Below are 19451 nucleotides of genomic sequence, written 5' to 3'. Positions count from 1 at the left end.
AATCTAGGTCCAGAATTTCTGTCAAGAATTCATCTTCAGAATTCGGTTCCAGAATCCAGGTCCGAGATTTAAGCTCATAATTCAGTCCTAAGTCCTAGTCCGTCAGGTTAAGAATCCTATTCCAGAATCCAGAATTAAGGATTCCGGTTCAGAATTCAACTTTTGAATTCATGTTCTGAATTTAGGTAATGATTCCAAATTCAGATCCTACTTCAGGATACTGGCGCAGAAAAAAAAATCCAGCTCCGAAATCCAGGTGCAGAATCCATGTACAACATCCAGAATTCAGGTTGAGAGCTCAGATCTACAATTCAGGTCCAGATCCAAAATACAAGATCTACAATTCAGGTCCAGATCCAAAATACAAGTCTAGAATCTAGGTCCTGGGTCAAGATTCATGTGTAGAATCCAGTTCCGGATTTATGTTATTCAGCATTGAAATTCAAAAATCTACGTCCAGAATTCCTGTCCATAATTTATATTTGGAATTCGTTTCCAGAATTTTGGTTCTGTCTCAATTTTCAGAATCCAGGACCGAGATCAAAGTGAGAAATGCAGTGTCAGAATCCAGAATTAAGAGTTCAGGTTCAAGATTCTGGTCTAAAAATCAGATTCAGATTCTGAATTCAGTTTCCGAAATCATGTTCAGAATTCAGTTCCAAAATTCATATTCTGGATTAGGATCCTACTTTAAAATTTCACTGCAGACTGGTTCCCAGCTCAGATTCTGAATGCAAGTCTTGAACTCAGGTACAGAGTTCTGGTCCAGAACTCGGGTTCGGAATCAAGTGCCTTAATTCAGCTACAAAATCCATGTTCCGAATCCAGATCCAGAAATCTGTCCCGGAATATCAGAATCCAATTTATTTCCAGAAATCACGCTCAGAATACAGTTCCAGAATTCAAGTGCTTTATTCGCATCCTGAATTAAGGCTTTGGATCCAGCTCCGGAATACGTGTTCAGAGTCCGGGTCACGAACAGAGCTCAGGTACATAATTCAGGTTCAGAACTCAAGATCAGAATTCAGGTCCTGGTTAAACAATCAAGTCTAGAGCTTTAGCTCCGGAATCCAGATTTAGAATTCAGTACCAATATTAACATTTAGAATCAAACTTCAAAATTTAGGTCAAGAATTTGGGTTCAGAATCGAGCTGTAGAATTTCGATCAACAAATCAGGTTCAGAACTCGAGTTCAGGGTTCAGGTACACAGCTCAGATACTGAATGCAATCTTGAACTTTGGTAAAGAGTTTTGGTCCAGAACTCGGTTTCCGAATCCAAATCCAGAAATCTGTCTCGGAATTTCAGAATCCAATTCAGTTCTAGAAATCATGTTCAGAATTCTGTTCCAGAATTCAAGTCCTGGATTCGGATCCTACTTTAGGACTTTAGTGCAGAATCCGGGTCCAGCATTCAGGTTTTTAATCCAGCTCCGAAATACATGGTCAGAGTCCGGGTCCAGCATTCACGAACACTGCCCAGGTACATAATTCAGGATCAAAACTCAAGTTCAGAATCCAGGTCCTGGTTCAAGATTTAAGTCTAGAGTTTCAGTTCCGGAATCCAGGTTCAGAAATCAGCACCGAAATTTAGGTTTGAAATCCAACTCCAAAATACAGGTCAAGCGTTTAGGTTCAGAATTTCGATCAAGAAATCAGGTTCAGCATTCGAGTTCAGAATTCAGGATCAGAGCTCAGATTCTGAGTGCAAGTCTTGAACTCAGGTCCAGTGTTCTGATCCAGAAATCGGTTTCTGAGATCACGTTTATAATTCAGCTACAAAATTCATGTTCCGAATCCAGACCCAGAAATCAAAATTAAAATTAAAATTAAAACCAAGTAATTGGATCAAGAATTCAGGTCCAGATCCAAAAATCAGGGCCAGAATTCCGGATCCAGATCCTGAATTCCATTCCAGAAATGAGGTCTAGAATTCAGTTCCATGTTTCAGGTCTAAATCCAGTTCCAGAATTCTTGCCCAGAATCCAGGTTCAGAATTCAGTTTCAGAGTTTCTGAATTTAGTTGGAATAGGGATTCAGGTCTCCGTCCAAAACTCAGAGCCAAAATTCAGTTCCATAATTCAGGTTCGGAATGGTCCAGGTTCAGAACACAGGTCCAGAATCCCGGTCTAGAACGCAGTTCCAGAGCTCGTGTCCAGAATCCAGATTAAGAAGAACTTTTATTCGTATCATATGGTTGGTTATGTTTGACATTACACACTTTTCTATTTATCCGCGTTCCACTGAACGAATACGCTATCAAAATTGCAATTTCAGAAAAACTTTGTTTTAAAATTGGTTTCGTAAGCTTTTATCCAATTCTACTTGAAGTTTTGAACCGATTTTAACTCTTCTCACACTTTCCGACAATCAGCCTTCATTATAGTCCAACAATTCTCCATTCCTCCGACACTTTTGAGTAGTGACATAATGCCAAATCTCGCCAAAACCAGAAAGTTTTCAGAATGCTGCTTTTGAAGTGACAACAGGTGTTTCTGAAAGCACTCTTTGATATAGATTCCAGTGTTGTTGATGGTTGAGTAAATTTTACAGCATGTACAGATGGCTTGCCGTATGAGATACATTTTGAACTTTTTATATCTTATACTTTTTCAAATTATACTACGGCTTTCCCTATCCCTCGCAGTGTAGAAATTATCATTGAATTGACAGCCAAACCATATTCTTACCTTATTCTAGAAATTCTTATGTTAACTCAGATCACTGACCGACAATGTTATAATAATTATTTCCGGATACGTCTTATAAAAAGCTATCAAGTTATTAAGAACCACACAGTTTATGAAACTTATAAAATGTACAAAGCAAAATCCAAATTATATCACATGTTAGTCAATTCAAAAATTCAGAAAATTAGAAAAGTATGAAAGCAACTCTAAAAATTTTCTAATACATGTAAATAATTTCAATTACGGCACTACGAAGTCCCAAAAAGAAGACGAAATTGTAAATTTTGTAAATTTTTTTCAAACTTCAAAAATTATATGCTTAATATATATTTACTCTAAATTCAAAACATACAAACAAATAGTCCTCATTATTCTCCAATCTACGAACGAAAATCTGGATTCACGTGAAAAGTGACTACTTGAATATTACTTTGGTTAGGGAAAATGGGGAAAGTTTGTCGGACTATTCGATGCAGACACACGCACACACCCACACCCATCAACTTCTCCAAGAAGAGGTGGTGATATCTTTCACAATATAGTTTCGCCAAGAGGTTCTCTTTCGGAAATGAAATCATATTCAAGATTTATTCGGCATCATTAAATTGCCATACCCGATTGAGTCCGGTTTGTTTCTGGTAGGACGGAAGGAAGGAACGAAAAAAAACTTTTCTCGTTGTGACACACTCCAACGAAATATGACCAAACTAAGAGTAGAGAGAGAGAGAAAAAGAAACCCAACGACGAGACCTCGAGTTTGAGCGGAGCAAAAAAAACAATGCCTGCGATTGCGAATTTCATGTGTGTATGGGCGAGAATATGCGATGACGGTTCGTGACATTCCGGTCGTTTTTTCCATCGAGTCCCATTACTCAAATGGTTCATCATTCAAAGCAGTTCAATTGGATTCAATCTTGTTCGGGTTTTTCGATCAAAGGGGTTGGGAAGCGCATGTGGGAATTTAGGCATTTTTCTGTATCAATATTTAGCCAACAGAGACAGTGGAATGGAAAAATAAACCAGTGGCGGAAGAGTTTGTTTTTTTTTCATACTTGAAATATTGCGTTGCGATAGGCGGGATAAACAAAGTGAATGTTATTGAGTAACATTGATAATATCAGCGGACTTAAATGGCTTCCTTGTTGTTGCTTTTTAAATTCGATGAGTCAAACCAATTAGCAGCTCAAACTTCAAAGAAATCAATTGATGACGTCATTCGAGTGTGTGAATCGTCAGCTGCGAAACATCTTCGTCAATTAACTGCACAGCGAATCTCTGTTTATTTGATCCATTTTAATTGAAATGTAAGACCCGACGATTGGATGAATCTTGGAAGTAAATTTAATTTCCCACCAATAAATCTCCATCGTCGTATGAACAGAGAGTATGGCCTCGCAGCATTGCTCTATTCCATCTCGAATGTTTTTGGTACTTCTATTCCAAGTGGAGCGTAACCACCATTCAAACCAACTACCGTTTCATTAGGGAACCCTTCGCTCACTGTCCGAGTGACCAAGATGTACGAACATGAGATCGTGCTACGTCCCACGATGTGGACTATGGAACAAAAAAAAGGAACTCATCGAACAAACAAACAAAAAAAAACGTTGGTGGGTGGTCGAAATAGAGGGAAAACGTGATCATTTGTGTGGCGGCGGGCGTTGTTTGCGTACATCGGCTCCATACGTTCCGGGAATCAAAACGAGGGGCGGCACATTCTTAGTGAGGCACCCAAAGCAATTTGGAATATTAGTTTTATTTTGCGGAAAAATTGATTTTCAAGTAATTTGATCATTTCCCCATGGCCTCCCACGAACTCAAATCCGGTGTCTGGGGTTTGTGGGAGGCGTCTTTGTATTTCAGTCTCCGCAGCATCCGACCGGAGGAGGTTCAAGTGGTTCGGTGCGTGCATTCCCAGATTCAGTGACGACGCGGAAAGTAAGATGAAGATTTAATATTTAATAAGGCTAGATTTTATTACATATTTATGAGAGCGAGGAGCTTAGATTAGCCTCGCGGGATGCTGACCGGACAGAAATCAGAGCAGTGGCAATTCAATTTCCCACTTGCAATTTTTTGCCGCAGTTCACATCGGTAGTAGTTCCGGAAGCAACGTGAAATATGACGCTCGTTAGTCAAAGACATTGCGTCTTTACGAAGCAACACTCAAAATTCACGTGAGATTCAAGATTTAATTTTTTAAGCTTATTTAAAACCTTTAACAGTTAAATATTCGAATGTCAAAATAGGCAAAATGCGATGCTATTACAGAGGTTTTAAACTCTGACAAATTTTGCACTAAATCGAATTTGGACCCTCTCGGATCTTAAAAAAAAACTTTCCGAACATGTAGACTTCTTTACAAAAAGCCACTTGCATACTTTATTCATTCAAAGTTTATCGAGACCATCTTTCAAAAAATACTAAACTGTCTTTCACGGTTCCGGAGATATAATGTCACAAGTGACGTAACCGACAAAACGCTTTTTTCTATCTGCACAATTTTTTCGTAAGCGGCTATACCAATTTTAACAAGCTTGGGCTTGTTTTCGGACTAATTTTGGGTTGTGAATCGAGTTACGTTTGGGTTCCGGAGACATAATGGCATAAGTGACACAATCGACAAAACTAATTTTTTTTCCTCGCTGCGATTTTCAGGAGCGTAGGCCCGTTTGAAAGCTAATCTTAATATGTGAGTTAAGTTCGAAGAATTATTTGACTATTAAGTGGCGTAACCGACAAAATGATTTTTTCGCACACGGCTAAACTGGTTTTAATAAGCCTGGGTTCGTTTTCGAGCTACTTTTGGGTTGTAAATCAAGTTTGAAGATTGATAGGCTGCCACTTTCGGTTCCAGAGATATGATGTTATAAGTGACACAATCGACAAAACTCGTATTTTTCTCCTCGCTCAGTTTCTTCCGAGATTGCAATTTTCACAAACGTAGATCCGTTTGAAAGCTAATCTTGAGAAGTGGATTGAGGCCAAAGATTAATTGGCTGTCACTTTCGGTTCCGGATATATAATGCCATAAGTGACGTAACCGATAAAACGCTTTTTTTTTCTCTCCGCACAATTTTCTCAGATACGGCAAAACCGATTTTAATAAGCCTTGACGCGTTTGAAAGCTACTTTTGAGTTTTGAATTAAATTCGAAGATTAAGTAATTGTATTTTTTGGTTCAGGAGATATAATGTGATAAGTGACGTAACCGATAAAACGATTTTAATAGGCCTAAATAAAAAATTAAGAAGATTAAGTAATTGTTTTCTCCGGTTTCGGAGATATAATGGCAAAAGCGGCGTAACCGACAGTACGTTTTTTTCTCCTCACAATTTTCTTAGAGATGGCTGTACCGATTTTAAGAAACCTAGGCTCGTTTGAAAGATGCAGCAATTTTGCTTGTTCATGCAACCAGAATCGAGTTTTTCGATGAAAAAATGGTTCTTCCTCCAACTTTACCAGCTTCCATTTACGATTAAGTTATAGACCAAACGAGTATACAAACAAATTTGACAATGACACAAGACACGATTCACGCGTGATCTGTCGAAAACAGTGGCACAATCGACAAAACTCAATTTTTTCTCCTCGCTCAGTTTTGTTGAGATTGCGATTTTCACAAACGTAGGCCCGTTTGAAAGCTAATCTTGAGATGTGAGTCAAGTTCCAAGTTGAAATGGTTGTTACTTGCGGCTTAAGAGATATAATGATATAAGAGACGTAACCGAAAATACGATATTTGTCGCAATTTGCTATTTTTTTTAGAGATTCAAGGTTCGATTGAAAGCTACTACTTTCATCAAGTTCGAAGATCAACTTGCAGATACTTCCGGTTCCGATGATTTAATCGCATAAAAAACGTAACCGACAAATCGCGTTTTTTTTGTTCAACTTTTTTTCCGAAATGTGACCAACGATCAAGTTTTAAGGTATTATTACTCAATAGACTTCAGGATTTAGTGGAGCGTTGCTAATTTGACTCCATTCATATCTAATTGGTCGCGAAATGTCAGTGAAAATCGGAGACTTCATTAACTCCTAGAGTCCCTCAAGGCAGCCACCTAGGACCATTTTTATTTTTACTCTATCTCAATGATCTCAACTTCATATTGAAATGCCACAAACTATCCTTCGCAGACGACTGCAAGCTATTTTATCTAGTGAAATGTCAAGAGGACATATATTTTCAGTCGCAGTTAGACTTATTCACGAGCTGTCGTTCACTCGTGAACACTCGCTGATACGAAGCGAACTAGAGTAGAAATTGTTTTTGGACTTATTCAATGCGTTCTTCGTATACCGATGTGCAAGGGTTCCATACAATGCGTGGCATAAATAGTAGAGTAATTTCAATGTATAAATGTCCACAAACGTTGGTTTTGAGACTAAAACTATCAGTTGTCGTATGTTCGAGCCCCGACCTGGAAGGATTCGTAGTGTCAGCAGAATCGTAGCACCAGCTATGCACTGGTTCTGTACACTCATCCACCTAGTGGTTGGATAATGCCTTTCTCTTTTTGTTCACACAATCCCATTATCATACTTTTTTGCATTTTTTAATTTAATTTATAACTTCTGACACGAATTTGAGCCCATTTTCACAAAAACATGCTTGAGCGCATATGTGACATATTCGGTAACATTCCTCAAACCAAATGTATTGGTCACTTTCTGAAATAATTGTGCAGATAGAAAAAAAAACAATGGATTTGTCGGTTACGTCACTTATACGATTATATCTCCGAAACCGCTAGAATCAGTAGTTTGACCTTTGAACTAGATTCACAACCCCATTATTAGTCACGAACGATCCTAAAAAAATTGAAATCGGTTCAGCCGTATCCGAAAAAATAGAGCCATGATGAGTTTTGTCGTTTACGTCACTTATACCACTATATCTCCGGAACCAAAAGTGCCCGCAATTTGGTCTTCAAACTTGATCAATAACCGAACAGAAGCTTTCAAATGAACCTGAGCTTGTTGGAATCGGTTAAGCTGATGGCACAGTAAGAAAAAGTGCGTGAAAGTCATTCGAACTTTAAATTTGAGCAATAACCCAATAGTCAAACGAGTCTAAACTAGTTAAAATCGGTTCAGCCATTTTCAAGAAAATTGAGCCGTTGGAAATTGTTTTTAAAGATGTGCACAGAGACGTTTTCCGATCTCGAAAGTATAGAACAAAATCGTAAAAACGATGAAAATATTAAGGTCAAACCATGAACAAATGAAAAACGAAGAGTGACCTAAAGAAAAGACGGAAGTGCAATAACAAAGTCGAAAAATCAGAAAGATAATTGAAGTAGTGAAATCAACACAAAGGGTATCCTGAAGCGTAAAATTAAAACAATAAAAATCTGCAATACAAAAACACTGGGAGTCGGAAGGATGGATGATTGAAAAATAAACAAAATAACGGAGAGATAAAAAAGAGAACATAAGAATATCGTAACAAAAAAGAAAGTTAAATAACGAGAAAAAAACAAAGGAAAAACTGAATGACAACAATGCGAAGAAACTAAAATAAATTGAAAGTAATAGAACGATGACAAACAATGAGGAACAGTTTCAAAGAACTTAAAATCAATAATTCAACTGTTAAGTCTAGCAGGTGTTCCGCTGTACCATCCAAGATGATGACAACGATCAAAGCGGAGCATGACTTTAATGAAGCAACATTGAATCAAATCTTTCGTTTTTACACCGAACACAGAAATTGGTCCCACCTACTCTGTAAGGTAAATTTCTACAGACATTATTATTCAGAAACTGGCTGTGTTTAACTCACTCACCCTCCTACAAACGAATCGTTCCAAATTGTTCCTAGGTGAAGGAGGTAGGAAAACTAAACGTTTTCCTTCGATTCAAGGAAGTTTAACTTTCCTTTCGCCATTCAGGACGAGTTTGCTACCACAAGCTTCACCTTTCATCCGCATCCATGGAATTGTTTTGGCTTAAAAGTCAAAGCAACTAGAAAAATAATATCGAGGGATTGTTGCGAGGAACAAATTTCAGAAGTTCCCTTCGCTCGAAAAATGAAAAATGTTGAGTTGAAGGAAAGAAATCCTTTAGAAGGGTTTCTTTTGAGCTTTGCAGAATGGAAAAATGGTTGGGTTGGAGCCATGACAATTTTGAAGATCCGGGATGATAATTTCGAAAAGAATATTTAACCGCACACATTTGCTAAATTTTCTATATGCTTAATAATTCGGAGCTGAAACCAGCGAAGCTCACATACTCCCACAATTTACATTTCCAAGGATTCATGCAAAATTAAATTGTTTGACACCCCGACAGAAGAGATAGGAACAAAACGGCCGCTATTTTCTCAATCATCATTTCGAGGCTTCTGCTTTCCTTATCGGTATCAGTCACCTGCTAACCAAGAGGCGAAAGTGAACCCGAATTTCACCAGGCAGTCAGCCAACCAGCAAGGAGTCAAGTCACTACGCCGGTGTACCCGTAAAGAACTAATAAAAATCAATTTCGGCCTCGCTCCCGAACGACTTGATCCACTTATCGTAATTATGATGTGGCCAGCCAACCTCAAGAAGTACAAGCACGAAACTCGAACTTTCTCTGGGGAAAACTCGGGACCGGCACACGTTGAAACTACTGACGTCCGAACAGTGGAAGAGATAATTAAAATATTCATAGAGCGATTCAGTACAGAGGTTTCATTTATCCATGCCAAGTCTACTTTCATTTGTAGCAGTCTACGGAGTGGTTGCTTCATGGGCGGCCGAAAACTGGAATCCTGTACGGGAAAGTAAATTGGTTGTCTCAAAACGTTCGATATCGATTTCGATGATTGCAATTTCTCATCTGATGTCTGCTTCGTTCGCATTGAAGTTGAAAATTTTAGGATGGACTTATTAGAGCACGATTCCGTAATGTTTCATCATGACAACGCTCGGTCATATGTTCAAACTCTAGTCAAACCCTATGAAAATGCAATCAAACCAATTTTATACAGTTTGATTCACTCAATTAGTGAATCGTGATGTCATCACGACTATTGAGACGCGAGACAGCCTTCCGGTGAGGTTGTCAGCATACACGGTAAACTAGATGCATCTAGAAATAAATACTTAGGTAGTACTCAGAGAGTTAGTATAGAAATTTGGGGAAGTTAAAAAAAATGTATAGAAAAATAAGAGCAAATAATATTCTCAGTGATCTCTTCAATCCATATCTGTTTAAAAAGAACTCAGAAGGTAAGGTAAGTTATTGTGATATTTTTTCCCCATTTATGGGTAAATAAGATTACCAAGACGGTGATTTGCTCGTATTTTTCAGTAAATCTAATCAAATTCTAAATTATGTTTGCATTAACAGTACTACATTGAATTTCATTTCCAGTTTATCGTGTAGCTTACTTAACTACATAAGACTTTGTTCGAAAATTTTGAATGTTTTTGATACATTGATACCTGGTGTGACAGGTTTCACTTCCAGCAACCAAAACTCCACTCTGAGAAGCACCTTAAGACATCCACATTTGACAGTGCACTGAATGAGACCGGTTCTGTTTCCCAACCAGACACGCTACAGTCAAACCTGCACCTGCTTCATGCGTTTCCATCGAAGCTCTATCAGAAGAAAACGCAAGGTGCTTAGTTATAGTAAATGGAATGAAAATTCCTGGACCTTTTCACAGAAAAGTCGTTTCGCCCGCAGTATGACAGGCGGCACCATCCTGTTAAAACTACAGTTCATCCACACCCGTATCTTGAAAGATTTGGCAACAAAAATTCATTGATCATGGTTCTGTATCGATTTCCATACACTGTAACGGAAGAAAAAGTAAAAAGGACCGATGGTTCCACCAGCCCATAGATTGTACAAAACAGTGTAAGGAGTGTATCGAAAAGTAGTTAGCAACATTGATGATTGGATAAAAAAGCGAAAAAAAAACTTATTTTGACATCAGTTTTCGATATATTGTAGAAAAATTACATTTTTATGCATTTCACTGATTATATTGAAGAAAATCCTAGTTTCTGTGAAACGCTCGCACTTTGAACTTGACATTCTTCATTAAAATCTGCACAGTTACTGGTGGCAGCTGTCCAGTTTTTTTTAACTCCTGCATGTTTTGCGACACTGTACCTTCCTTCCGAAAGTGCCGCTTGACAATTGCCCAATACCTTTCAATTGGCCGAAGATCCTGGCAGTTCGGTGGGTTGATGTCCTTTTCCACGAATTGTACATTATTGTTTGACAACCACTGTAGAACGGAGTTGGCGTAGTGAGCTGAAGCCAAATCCGGCCAGAAAAGAGGAGGAGCCTTATGCCTTCTGTACAGTGGCAGCATTCTCTTCTTCTAACATTCTTCCTCGTACACCTTGGCGTTAATTGTGCCCGTCGTGAAGAAAATCGACGACCGCAAACCACAGGTACAAATTGCTTGCCAGACCAACACCTTCTATCCAAACTTTTCCATCGCCACCGTGATGTCAGCGTCGTCCAGGTCCTGGTACACCGATTTCGTATAATATTGCGGTCTGGGCAGCGCTCGAGAGTCTTCCTTGGCGTAGGTTTCGTCGTCGATCAGGATGCATCCGTCTTTATTCTGTAGAATTCGATTATACCGTTTTCGCGCACTTGTTTTGGCCTGAACTTGCTGTACCAAGGACTTTTTCGGCACCTTCTGTTTCTTGTACGTTTTCAGGGAGTTCCGAACTTTGATCCGTTGAATCATCCCGATGCTGGTGTTGAACTGCTTGGCCAAATCCCGCGTCGACGCCGATGGGTTTTTCCTGATGTACTCAACCACTTTTAAGTCCCGGCCAGGCTGGCTGGGACCCGTTTTCCTACCGGATCGGGGCAAATCTTTCATGGAAAGGGTCTTACCGAACTTCTCGATAATATTTTTGACACTGGTGTGGTGCACTTTCACCCGTTTTGCAATTTCGTTGTACGTGCCACCACTTTCTGAGCACCAAGTGTGCAGAATGTTCTTTCGCGTTTCCGGATCAATTCGACTCATCATTGAAACGATAAACCGTACCGAAACCAATCGATTGCGCAGCTGTTATTGACATGTAAACAAACATGTCACCGCATAACACGCTGCAAAAAATTAAGCCATTTCAGAGTAATAACTGTTTGAATGTTGCTAACTACTTATCGATACACTCCTTACTTATCGGGATGCATCGGTAATTCTCTAACAGCGTGTGGATTATCTTTCTCCAAATACCAGCAATATTCAACCATTCAACCAAGGAAAAATTTGCGCTATAGAAAGCTTTAATTGAACACTGATATGGAAAATAAATTTCCACGATTTGGAAGCATTGTTCTGGAGTTAAACTATTCATGATGATTTGCCAAACAATACTGAGTAGAGACGTCACTTTACACTGTCAAAATAACTTTCAGGCAATAGAGTAATTCATATTGAAAAAACAAATCTTCAAAAAACACCCGTTAGTATCTTGAAGTTTGTACAATGCTATTATTGCTGGTATTTCTAATGAGAAACGGTAGATATTTCATTTCTTTTGCGAGGACTTGTACATTTCTGTTCCAACAGATTTTGCAGCTAATGCGTAGCGTACGGAACCATTGCATGGCTAGTGTTACGATTCTATTGACACTAAGAATCCTTCCAGGTCGGAGCTCGAACATACGACAACTGGCTTGTGAGACCAGTGTCCTGTGCATTGAGTCGCCAACCCAGAAGAACGGTATTTCTGGTTTCATCTTCTTCTATCATAAAAATGTTTGTTCTTGAGCTCAGAGTCGTAATTCAAAAACTCATGAATGTTTTTTTTTCATTTGAAAGTTTAATTTTTTCAACGTTTTCGATCTTTATCATTTTATTGATAATTTGGGTTCGATTAATTTTATCTTGGATTTTGAATCCAAAATAAAGAATCTATAATCATTAATTTTGAAAATTGTATTATTGCTTACAGGTCGGGCATTTTCGTATACTTCGCATATTTCAATCACGAGAATATTTTATCTTGAATAATGAATTAGGAATCGTATATAATAAAAAAACGATAAATTGGAACTAGAATTCTTTCTACACTTTTAGTAATATTTAATCATTTGATATTTTTAGCATCCTTGACATTCAAGTTTATTGCGATCATAAAACATCCGATCTTCAATCTTAATTTAGACAATTTTTTGGGTTTGTATCAGGTGTACAACCTTTCTCACATCTTTCCGGCAATTTTCGGATCCCGGTTCGAAAAAAGGAGTCCTCTTTTGACGCTATCCATGAAGCAATCCATTTTTCCCACTCGTCGAAGGATTGAAAATGTCGATCTGCCAGGCCGTGTGCCATCGAACGGAATAGGAGGAAGTCAGAAGGGGCAACATCTGGGTAATACGGCGGGTGGGGTAAGACATTTCATCGTACTTTTTGACCACTTTTGCGACGTGAGGCCGAGCATTGTCGTGTTGGAGAATGACTTTGTCATGTCTTGTCTTGAGATTGTGGCCGCTTTTCTTTTAGCGCGCGACTAAGGCGCATCAGTTGCGTTCGGTAGCGATCTCCTGTGATGGTTTCACCCGGTTTTAAGAGCTCGTAGTAAATCACACCGAGCTGATCCCACCAAATACAAATCATAACCTTGGCGCCGTGGATATTCGGTTTTGCCTTCGACGAAGTGGCATGTCCTGGCCCCCATGATTTTCTGCGTTTAGGATTATCGTATCGAACGCACTTTTCATCACCGGTTACGATTCGATGTAAAAACCCCTTACGATTTTGTCTTTGAAGCAGTTGCTCACATACAAATAGACGGCGCTCGATGTCCCTCGGTTTCAACTCGTACGGCACCCAGATTCCTTCTTTCTGAAAAATCCAACATTAAAATTCGAACAATTAATCGAGTAGTCGATAAATTACCCTGATAATCGATTGATTGAAAGATTCTAAAAATCCAACACCCATTGTGGTCTTTTCAACGTAATTTTGGTTAAACGTTTTTTTTAACGCGAATTTTCAAAATTATCCGATTTTCTTGTTTTGCATGAAACAAATTCCGAATTTTTTTCATGTCTACTCTGATACTTCGGAAATTTTCGATTTTTTCCAAACATTTTTTTTTCTTCACAACAAATCTCGACGTTTCGTGCATTTTTAAGACATTTGGCATAGAAAAAAAATTTTCTATTTCGGAAATCTCAAAGTTTTTCTATGTTCCAAAATCGATTCCTTTCATTTTTTTTTTTGAGATTACACCAGACGTTGGACGTTTCATGCATTGTCTGAGTTTTGAGATTTCCTAAATGATTTTTTTTTTGAGATTGTACCATATCTCAACGTTTCATTCATTTCTAAGATATTTGGCATAAAAAATTTTAGTTCCGTGGTTTTTTTTAAGAGGATTTCCGAAGTGGCACGGGTTTTTAACGAGGTACGTGATAAAGCCTAAGTGTACCTAACAAAAAAACGCACGGTAAATTATATTACTTACTATTGCTTACTATTTTCACCATCGAATGTACAAATTTAAGTTTTCAATTCAAATAATTCTGTTGTAATTATTTATCGCAATTTCGAAATGTTACCGCTTAAGATTGTTTGAACATTAATCTTTAATCCGTAACATTTCATCACGACATCGTTCGGCCCCACGCTCCAACTCGAGTCAAAGCCCATTTGGAAAACAGTTGTCTCGTCCTTTTTAATGCCTAGACTTGGAGTCATCCGACTACCACCCGTTTCGATTGATGCAGAACGCTTCTGCATCTGGACTTCAGTCGAGGGAACTGCAAATTTTTCGGTCTTGAATTCACGAGTTGCCAGAAAGATGGAATAAGTTGTAGTTTCCAGTGAACGGTTTCATAGACAATGAAATGCACAAACATCACAAGTATGCAAAAAAAAAAGAAAAATGTCTTCAAAATCATGAAACAGGTTCCTTGCCTTGCCTTCGAGATTCAGCGAAAGTTTAAATTGAGACGATGGGGGTGCGAGTGGTGTGTATCATCCTTACAATCACAGCAGCCTGAAGAAAGCTGGGACCGGCTGATGCTATTTTCACGGGCAAACTGCGCTTCAAAGGTTGGAATCCAAGTTAGAAGTGAAGAATAGAATTACACGATGAGAATTCGGGAAGGATAACAACAAACAAATGAGTAGAATTTTTAGGAAGTTTCCTCTTGTTCTCGTGTCTGCTTGTCGGTTGTTCAGTTGTTCCATGACGAAAATGACTTAAAAACATCATAGGGCTAAAAGTCAATGAAGGAATATCGTCGTGGTTGATTCGATTAGGATTTTTTTGTGAAATGTAACAAGACTTTATCAAAAAATAATCATATCAAAGAAATTAAAACTTTAGTTTCCTTTTCAAAACGACTGTTAAACTTGCGTTTCGTATCAAGTCACATGGAAGGCACATGAGCCCCATGCAATTTTGGTTATATGTCAACAATCCCGTGAATTTCGGTCTATATTTCTTTCATTCTTTTTTCATTTCATAACGCCCCAATCCACTCACGCTTCTAATAGTTCACGAAAATAAATCATAATATTTTTTCCACACGCTCAATCATTTCCACACACTCTTCGAATCTTGACATTTAGTACAATTTCACAGCGGTTTTTCGTCCGATCCCAGCCATGGCGGCTCCGGGAGAGGCGACGCTGAAAATCGATAGCTTCGAATAAAAAGTAGTCAGCCGGATCGATTGCGATATTCGTTAGTTCGTTTTTCATTTCCGTAACGCCCTTTCCCTTCCCCCCTTCTCACAGTAGAAGGAACCGTGTTGAGTGCACTATACTTTTTCAACATTCGAATCTTGTTTTCTTTTTCGCTCTCTCCCAGCCCTCATAATTCATCAGGGGCTCATTGATGCCGGGAAACTTGATGCAGTTAGTGGAACGAGAGAAACCGAAGGAGTCCCCCGGTGTTTGTGATACTCTTCCGAACATTCTACAGCGTAAAATTAACGGCAGGGTAATCGAGAAGCTGAAGTTTTCATCACTGCATTCCACCTGACTGAGCGCGCGCGGATGATGATGCTGCCGAAATAAATTGGTTTTTCGAGAGCAATTTCCACCCGCATTGCTCATTTGGCACAACCAAACAAGCACACATTCGTAGAGACGAGCAGAGGAAAAATAAAACGAGATGGAAAATATTAATTTAAACGATTAGTCTGAACCCGCAATCAAAAAGCCAAAGAAGGTCCCATCGATTTCAAAGAGTTTCTCGGTTTGTATTTCTTTCAATCCAGGTCTGTTCGCTATAACCATCAGCCAACAAATCGTTAATAACACAAATCCACATGCGTTGAGTGTTTCTCCCTTTATTTCGTCCGTCCGTCCGTGCAGACACAGTTACACCTGTGTTTGTGTCCGGCTGACGTTTACACGCTGCGCTTGATGTCTGGAAGTTTAAAGTTCGGATTCGGATCAAAGTGACCGTTTGCTGGTGGGTTTGCTTGGAAACAGACGGTTGCTTCGGGGAAAATTTTTCCCTTTTAGTTTTCCTTTCACTATGAAAGGGAAAAAATCGTCTGCAGACTCATTCAAATAGGTTCTCAGTGACAAAAAAAGTCCCCGACCGCAGGGTGTTCCGTTTTACGATCGGATTTAAGATTCCGGTTAAAATTATTTCTAGCACACATTTTCAGGCTTTTTCCTTTCACCTTAGGAATGGCTTTCTGGGAAGGTTTTTGTGTTTCTCTCGGTCTGGTTTTAGAGTGTAAGCTTATGGTTTTTTTTACTCCAAGTGTTCGTGGAAAAAGGGTTTAAATTTGGCATTTAAATTCAACAGATTTTCGATTCAACAAATTATTAAATTGGAATTTTTTTATTGGAAATTAAATGCGGTAAATAGTGGAAAATAATGATCCAAAAATCTAGAGTCGAACAAAAGATGGTGAAATAGTCGGGAATAAGAGGTCCAAAATATAGAATCGAAAATAAACATTTCAAAGTCCAGTGCAAAAATAAACGAAAATAATTGACGAAAATAAAACGTGGAAAAGCGAAAAGTCACGAGAAAGAAGTTGAAAGAAAAAGAGTCAAAAGCGAAGTTAATAATAAAGAATCTGAGGGGATAAATTAAAATTACGTAAAAGAAAGCAAATAATGAAATGAACAATAAAAGTATAAGCGTTCACAGTAAGTAAAGTAAATTGGAATTATAAAATAAATAAAGAACCATTGGACAGGAGGCATAACAGGTAATAAGTTTTAATTCAGACGTCGAAAGTAAAAATTCAGAGATAACCTATGAAAATTTGAAACAGGCGAAAGTGAAGTTGCGAAATCGGTTAGTCGATATTTAAGAAAACTTAGAATCGATTATGACGAAAGTAAAAAAAAAATAAGGATATCAGTTGAAGATAGAGATAACCAAAAAATATCGAAAGAAAAGGAAAGAAATTATTCTAAACAAAACTATTTAATAGTAACAACTAAAAATACAGAATAATCAGTAAAAATCGAAAGCCAAAGTTGAAAGAAAAAAACAAATATGAAAAGTTCATAATAAAAATCGAAAGTATGGAAAGAGAAAAATAATATCCAATGGAAAAACATAAGTAACCTAGAATGTTCGATTAGACGTTAAAAATGAAAACATTGAAAAGTAAGGACACGGAAACTAAGAGTAAAACCCTCCATAGTAAGTAATTAAAGCAATTGACAATGATAAGTGAAAGAAGCTCCATGAAACAAAAGAAGTCACAGGTAATAAATTTTAAATAAATCGACAAAAGTTAAAAATTAAAGTCAACGACTTCTTGACTAACGTACTGAATCGAAGTCGATGAGTAGAAACGAGAGAAAATAATAATTAAACAAAATCAAAAGAGAAGAATCGTAGGAGTCAGCCGAAGAAGGTTCAATCGGAGGCGATATGTTAAAACTACGTAAAGGGAAGAAAATAATGAAATGAAATATAAAAGCTTAAGCGTTCACAGTAAATAAAGCAAATTGGAAAAATACAAACGAAATAAACGAAGGACCATTGAACAAAAGGCATAACAGGGGTTTAAGTGAAACATCGAAAGTAAAAGCTTAGAGATAACCAATCCAAAATCGAAACAGACAAAAGTGAAAAATCGAAATCGATGAATCGAAAATAAGTAAATATTTAAGAGAACCTAATGGCGATTATGTCGAAAGTAAACAAAAAATTAAGAAATCAATCAAAGATTGAAAAAGGGGATTATTCTGAACAACAATAGATAATAATAATTTAAAAATAAAACATAATCGTCAGTAAAAAATCGAAAGTAAAAATTAGAAGAAGAGAATCGAATTTAAAAAGTTCATAATGAAAACTCGAAAGAAATGAGATAAAAAGTAACATCCAAAGAGAAGGAAGGCAAGTATCAAGCCTACAATGTTTATTTAGAGTTAAAAAAAAACAGAGTTAAGATTGAAAAGTTATGAAACGAAAACTAAAAGTAGAATCGTTCAACCAATTGTACAATGAAAAGTAAAAGAAAATCCATTGAACAAAAAAAGATACTGATAAGTTTTAATTAAATCATCCGAAAGTAAAGAATGAAAAACAACGACGGCTAAGTAAATATACCAACGAGCAGAATCGAAATTGATGAGTCGAGAATAAGAAATACTGAGCAAAATGGAACAAGATAATCAATGGCTGAGAAAAGTGACGAAAATTGAAAGTCGAAAGTGAAGATTGACACAAGAAGAATCAAATATGAAGTATTCAAAACAAAAACTAAAAAAAACGAGAGAAGAAAAAATTAAGATCTAAAATTACGCATCATAAAGTAAAGAGATGGAAGTGTTGGAATGGATACAAAATAAGAAACATTTATAGTAATTAATAAAGTAATTAGAAATGAAAAGAACAAAAACTATTTGGTTAAAAGAAGTAACTCATAACAAATTTTAAATAAACGTCAAAAATATAAAATTAAAGGCAACGAATGCAAAGTGAATGAACAACAGAGTATAATCGAAACCGATGAAACGGAAATTGGTAATACTCTTAATTTAAATAAAAAATAATAAAGCATCGCTAGTGAAGCGTGGAGAGTAAGTGTAAAAAAAAGGAATCAAATACGAAGTGTTAGAAATTACAAAAATGAATGAAAAAATAAAATCCAAAATGTATGATCGTAAGAGGAAAAAATAAAAAAGCTGAACAAAGAAAAGAAAGTTATGAAACTGGAAGTAAAAAAGTTCTCGAGAAAAAAATTTATGAGTCCGAGACCAAACAAAAAAGTTGAATAGCTTTGAAAATTCGCATGAAAAATCAACATAACTTTGTTAATTTGAATAAGACCATATAAAAAAACAAGCACAGAAAATAGTGACAGACCAGCCCTAATCGAATGTAGAGCTGAAAAAAAAATCGAATTAAATACAAAAAATCGAAAATATATAATCAGAAGTGAAGATTCAGAGAGATAAAAAAAAAGAATTCAGAAAGATCACAATTGAGCAAAAAAAATAACAAAGAAATTAAAACGAAACCGTTCGAAGCAAACAATAGAATAATAAAGATACAAAATAGGACAAATCAAGCCTTCCAAGTGATCTCGGCTTTGATCGATCAAATGTAGAAAAAAAAAAACAATAAACGTAAATATGAAAATTTTAATTAATGGTAAAAATCGGAAACAACTAATTGAATGTGAGATATCGAACACATGGAGTCGAAAGTGTCAAAAAGTAAAAGAAAACGAAAAAAATATGGGATTCACAAATCGAAAGTACAAAGTCGAAAGTGAATAATCGAAGGCAAAGTACCGTAAGAAATAAGTAAAACAAAAACATTTGAAACAAAAAGTCAAAAAT

General features: G+C 37.1%; 2 protein-coding genes across 10 annotated transcripts in view; both read right to left on the bottom strand.

Annotated features, from left to right (window-relative positions):
- Positions 1-19451, bottom strand: part of LOC131431200 (cubilin) — a 229885-nt gene that overhangs the window by 142286 nt on the left and 68148 nt on the right. The gene's annotated exons all lie outside the window — the stretch shown is intronic.
- The window catches only part of LOC131431249 (uncharacterized), a 54907-nt gene that overhangs the window by 33588 nt on the left and 1868 nt on the right, over positions 1-19451 (bottom strand). The gene's annotated exons all lie outside the window — the stretch shown is intronic.

Source organism: Malaya genurostris, chromosome 1, assembly GCF_030247185.1.
Source record: "Malaya genurostris strain Urasoe2022 chromosome 1, Malgen_1.1, whole genome shotgun sequence".
In the NCBI taxonomy this organism is placed as follows: Eukaryota; Metazoa; Arthropoda; class Insecta; order Diptera; family Culicidae; genus Malaya; species Malaya genurostris.
The sequence above is the reverse complement of the archived record's forward strand: the minus strand, read 5'-3'. Positions and strand labels throughout refer to the sequence as shown.